We start from the raw sequence: 6,169 nt of genomic DNA, 5'->3' as shown, positions 1-6,169 counted from the left end.
AAGAAATATATATCAAAATATTCAATAGATGCTTTTTAAAAATGACTAGGTATTAATTGCTATGCATATTAAACCGATGATCTCTAAGTGTTGTATTACGAGTAAATGATTTCATACATATATCACAACGAAATTGAGGTTGAAGACCGCATTCATACCGTTTGTGTCTAATTAAGCTTCCCATATTACGATATTTACGCCGACACCCATCACAATAATAAAAACCTAAAAATAAAATAAACAGAAAAAAACAAAGACGGAATTTAAGTAAAACAAAATAAAAAAATTGCATTTAAGTGCACAAACATTAAAAGCAAAAAAAACAACATTTAAAATTATGATATATCACTGAATTTGAAAATCAATTCTGAGCAGAACTTAAATTTATTCAAAAATATTGATAAATTGTAGAACCACATCATTGATAATTACTCTTAAAATAAATTATTCTTAAGATAAAAAATAGTACATATTTGTAAAAAAAAAATAATTAAAAAAAAACCAGCTCACCTTCCGCTCAGAATTCAAAGTAAGTGGCTAATTAGTTATATTATGTACCATTTCAAACATATTATTATCATTTTAATATGAATCAGACATGCTTGAATTGTATAATATATTTTAATCTAGATAATGAGTTTATTATTGTAATGACAAAATGTATGCTATAATATAATTGCATGCATAACACTTCTACAATTGTGTTAACATAATACAATATAAAAATATAAAATCATCAATAATATAATACATGATATTTCCAAAAAATAATGTGAATGTGTTAAGTGTTAATATGGACCTCAAACAGTAAATATTGTAATAAGATACATATATAATACTATTATACCAGGAAAAGAAAGTTTGAAAAATCTACTCAATGTTTTGAAATTTATTTAAAAGATAATTTATAAGTAACAGCTAACTAAATAATAAAAAGTTAAGTAATCTTTATATGGAGAAAATATTAACAATCTTATTTAGTTCATAATAATTTGGTATTTAAATATATTTTACAATATAATGCTTTCAATTTTTAAAGAAATGAACAAATATGTAATTTAATATTTTAAAAATCAAAATTAAATAAATAATATAAATATATTTATATAGGAACTTTATTTTGGATAATTCAATGTTTATAATAATAAAGACAGAAAGTTTGATTTTTGAATCAGATACTTAAAAAAATCAACTCAAAATCTAATAAGCACATTCATTGTTATCAGTATAACTGCGATACATTAAAATGTCAAATATTTTGTCTACAAATAAAGTTGATTTTTTCTGGAAAATTCAAAATTGAAAAATAAATTTCATTTTATAAGAAAAAAAATAAATAAAAAAGTTAGACATAGCCATGATGTAAATATTCTGTTTAAATCTTAACCAACAGAGTGTGTTTCTAAAATCAAGATGATAATGATTTTACTATAACCTTCTCAAATTAATAGAAATCATAAATAAAAATTTTAAATCAGGCCATCAATGAGAACTTTGCTCATTTAACTATGCTTTTCCACTCATATTTATACAATATTTAACAACAGTGAAAAACTACATATAAGTTCATTACTCAATCTACAATAAATTTAATAAACATAGGTAACAATATGGATACATTGGTATTGTAATTACACTATATTAACTTTGTTCATTTGCCAAAGTTTCAGTGATATTAGACTGATTGTCAATATACTTGTGTACAGATATCATATGTCGTTTTAAATTTGAATATCGGCTAGATGTCTTCGAACAAAATTGACATTTGAATTTTGGATTTATCCCACATTCATTATTCATATGATATGTCAGACTACATTTGTTTTTGTAATTTCGACCACAATGCTTGTTAGGACAATAAAATCTGGTTTCAAATTGCGAAATTCCTGAAATAATGTATAAAAACTTAATATATACACATTTAAAAAAGTTATTATATAAATCTCACATTTTAAAACATTGTTAGAAGCAAAGGAAGCTTGGAATATAACACAATGCAATCATTGTAATGTCCATATAAGAACCCCAAATTATAGATTTATCATTAATAAGTAATATAGGTAGACAAAGATCAATTACATAATTTAAATTTTCATGACTGTCATCATAAGTTAAAAAGGAGCTTTTTATTTGTGCCAAATAAAAATTTAAAAAAATGTATAAATCTTTTAACAAAAAATTCTAAAAAGAAGTCAGAACTATTATTTTCTTTCGTGGCTATTGCTTTATTTTTACACTTACAATTTTTTATAAATAAATATCATCTTAAATTTAAATCTATACTAGTTGAATATATAATAACTAAAATTATTGTTAAAACATGAAGTTTAAGTCTAAAAATATAATTTAATTGTATTAATAGATCTATATGTCTTCTTAAAAGGTTAAAAATTTTCTTACTCAAGTACCTATAGTTTTTAGTAAACTAGTTATTGAATTTAAATGTTAGCCTGTATTTTTAAACTTTAAGAGAATGCCAAACCCATATGTGTTTGTTTACAACACAAACTCACAATATATCAAATAGGCGTTTAGCAGAATCAATTTTGTGTTTGATTGTGACAATGTATATAAGTATAAACTATTACAAATTTTAAATGGTCTTATAAATAACTTGTTTAGAATTTTAAATATTAATAAAACCCTTGGAATACCCTAGAAAAAGTTCTTACCTTTTAGTAATTCACTTTGATATTAATGCTAACAACACAACATTGGTTTAGTAAAATGTTTTAATGCAATGTATCTAATTATTGTAATATTATTGATTATTAAAATAAAGTTGAGTGGGTAACAAAACATAAGAAAATAATATTACTGGAAAATAATTTTTAAAAGTTCATAAAAACTACTAATACATTATTTTTTTATATGGTTTGATACTATTTTATATCATTTTAAAGTATTATATATTTCGATACTTTTTTTAAAAAATATTTAATTTATAATTATAACCATTTTGTTTTCATAAATAAATTTAATGTTCAGTAAATAAATATGTATTTGTCAATCGTCAATTTTGATCATACCTGCACACCTGTAATTAAACATACAAACTAAATTCAAATAACTCACACATTTAAATCCCTCAAGTCATAAGTAGTACTGTTGGGTAGTTCCTTAAACTCATGTAAATTCAAGTTAAAAAAAATGCATATAATCACCACATACATGTTTATTGTAAATTACCTTACAGATTGTATATTTTCCAAATAAATATTTAAAAAAAGGATATCGGCGAGGATTTGCCAATTCTAGTTATGTTATAATACTCGCGGTGATTAAGAACTACAATCATCTCATTATTTTATTTATTTTAATGATTAGGTGAAAAATTTAAAAAATAATTTTTTTTTATTTAATTATTTCCAAAAAAATCAAAGTTCGCCATTTGTAGAGTTTATTTTTCGGAAGATATTGACTTTTCAAAGTTTTACTTTCATTATTTTCCCGATTATTAATATCTTTTCTAGTTTTGAAGAAATGAAATATGATTATAACTAAGCACACAGAAAGTGTTTAGTTGGCTGTACGAGAATATGTGTGGTGTGGCGTGTCACATGTTTGATAACACTACGGTATTAATAAATAATGATTCATATTTTTCTCAAAACTAAAAAAAAAATAACAAAAATAAAATATTTAAACGTCAATATTTTCAGAAAAATAAACTCTACAAAATGAATAGTGTATTTTTTTGGAAATAATTAAATAAAAAACATATTTTTTAAATTTTTCACCAAAATATTGAAATAAATTAAAATATGAAATAATTGTAGTTCTCATCCCTGTGAGTCTTATTACAAAAACCAGAATTTTGATATCTCCATTATTTCAGGAGATATCGCAATGGATAAATCCTCACGGAAGACCCTCTATAAAACCAAAATATTTTGTCCTAAGGTACTTGTTTTGATGAGTTCACATCTGTCAAAAATTTGTATTTTAAGTTTAAATATTGAATGCCATGTACAAATCATATTTAATAAAACTTGGTTTACTGTACTATGTACAGTAAACATTTAATAAAATAATCATATATTTATTGTTAACAACATATTAGACTGAACTAATAAGATCTATTAACATAATGCAAATAAAAAAAATATCAAAATAATAAACATTCATAAGCAAGAGCATAAAAAATATATATTTATAAATTTAATAAATCCTTCGACTTCCATTAGAAATCAATACAAATTTAAATGTAAACCATTATAAGTACGTAGGATGTTTTAAGATGCTGTTTAAATAAAATATTAGTTATATCTTATATCTTATCATACATATATATTACCAGTTCATATTTTTTGTTTAACATTTTAAATATATAAATTAAGTTACTAGAATTTTGATGTACCAAATTTAAAAACATTTTATTTAAATAATAAGTACAATGCAATAAAGAAGAATAATTAAAATGTAAAGTAAAAATAGCACCGTTTATTAGCTATTTTTAAACAATAATACTGATAATAATAATAATTTATTATGTATTTAATTAGTATTAAATAACAGTTATAAAAACCTATGGTGGTATTTTTTTGGAATAAATTCTGTTTTAACTATAATAATACAGTTATATTATACATAGTTAATACATTTTAAAATAGGTATAAGGCAATAGTTAGTATTGAATATTCTAAAATATGTAGCTAATTTCAAATGGTGGTATATTTAGATATTATCCAATATTAATATTAAACATTTGTAAGAAACTGTGTATACTATAGAGTACACTATAAAAAAAAAAAATGTGCGTAAAGTTCTATTAAATAGGCATAGAAACTTATATACATATATCTCTAATAAATATATAATATTAATTCAGACATAATGTAAAGATAATTACTAAACATTGTTATTATAAATAAATAGAATAATATACATGAATAAATAAAATCATAAAATGTTTACTTTTAAGTTTTATATTTTTATATAAATTATAAATAAACAGCAATGTCAATAGTAAAATAAAAAAATATCTTAATAGTTAATACATTTATTTATTAATAAATAACACATTATAATATAATAAGAGCTACATTTTTTATCACATTAACTATAACATAATAGTAATAAATAGTTTATATTAAAACTGTGAATAAAACAAAATAATTGTATTGTTATTAAGATTCTAAATAGATATCTTTACAGACATTAATAGTTTCAAGTATAAATATAATATTTTGATAAAAAATTTAGCAACATAAGGATTTATATACTGAGTTTTTATATTAAAATATAAATAAATAGTTAACTAAAATAAATGTATAGTTAACTATTAAGTAATAGATATAATTATACAATATTGTATGATTTATAGTAATACATGTATAATAAATGATTAAATCTGAAGAAAGATAGTTTTGATTGAGAAAATGTGAAATTGTTATTAAAATAAGACAAGAAAATAATCTCATAAGCTCGGCATAATCTTATGAACAGCAATGATATGCTGTTTTAAATTAGACTTAAGGGCGCACCGTTTTTCACATAATGAACATGAATACTTTGGCTGCTTGCCGCACTCAAACTTCAAATGTCTTGTTAAGGAACCCCGGTTTTGATAAATTCGTCCACAGTTGATATTTTGACAACTATACACAGTTTGGAATGGAAATAATGAATACTTTGGTTGACCTAAAATTTGATAAACCATACGCATATAGAAGAAAACATATTTGAATAGGTCTAGTGAAACTTGTGAAATTACAAGAAGCAATAAAACAAAACAAAATTAAAGTTGAAGTAGGCATTATAACAACAATTCATCATCACTGGTTCCTTTTAATCATAAGTTTTATTTGAAAAAAATTCACAATAGTTAATGATATTTACTCTGAATTGGTACATAACATAATTAAAAACAGGCATTGAAAATATGAATACTCGTTTTAAATGATTAGTAATGAATAGATTAAATAGATGAATTAAAAAGTTACGCACAAGTAAAAACTACAATGACTATATTTTATTTTGTTCATATTTATTGATTGTTGAGAAGTAGATAAAGACATCTAAGAGCTAATTATAAGGATCTTATAAATATTGATTCAATTTTAAGACAACCCTGTATTTTATGGAAAATATGGTTATTAACACAAGTATAAAACTGTATAGGTGTTTATCGAGTTATCTTTCAGGGATCAAAAATCAAAATGTAATA

This window comes from Diuraphis noxia, unplaced genomic scaffold (genome assembly GCF_037042655.1).
Source record: "Diuraphis noxia isolate RWA-SAM2 unplaced genomic scaffold, SU_Dnox_SAM2 contig0005, whole genome shotgun sequence".
Lineage (NCBI taxonomy): Eukaryota > Metazoa > Arthropoda > Insecta > Hemiptera > Aphididae > Diuraphis > Diuraphis noxia.
This window is presented reverse-complemented; position numbering follows the sequence as displayed.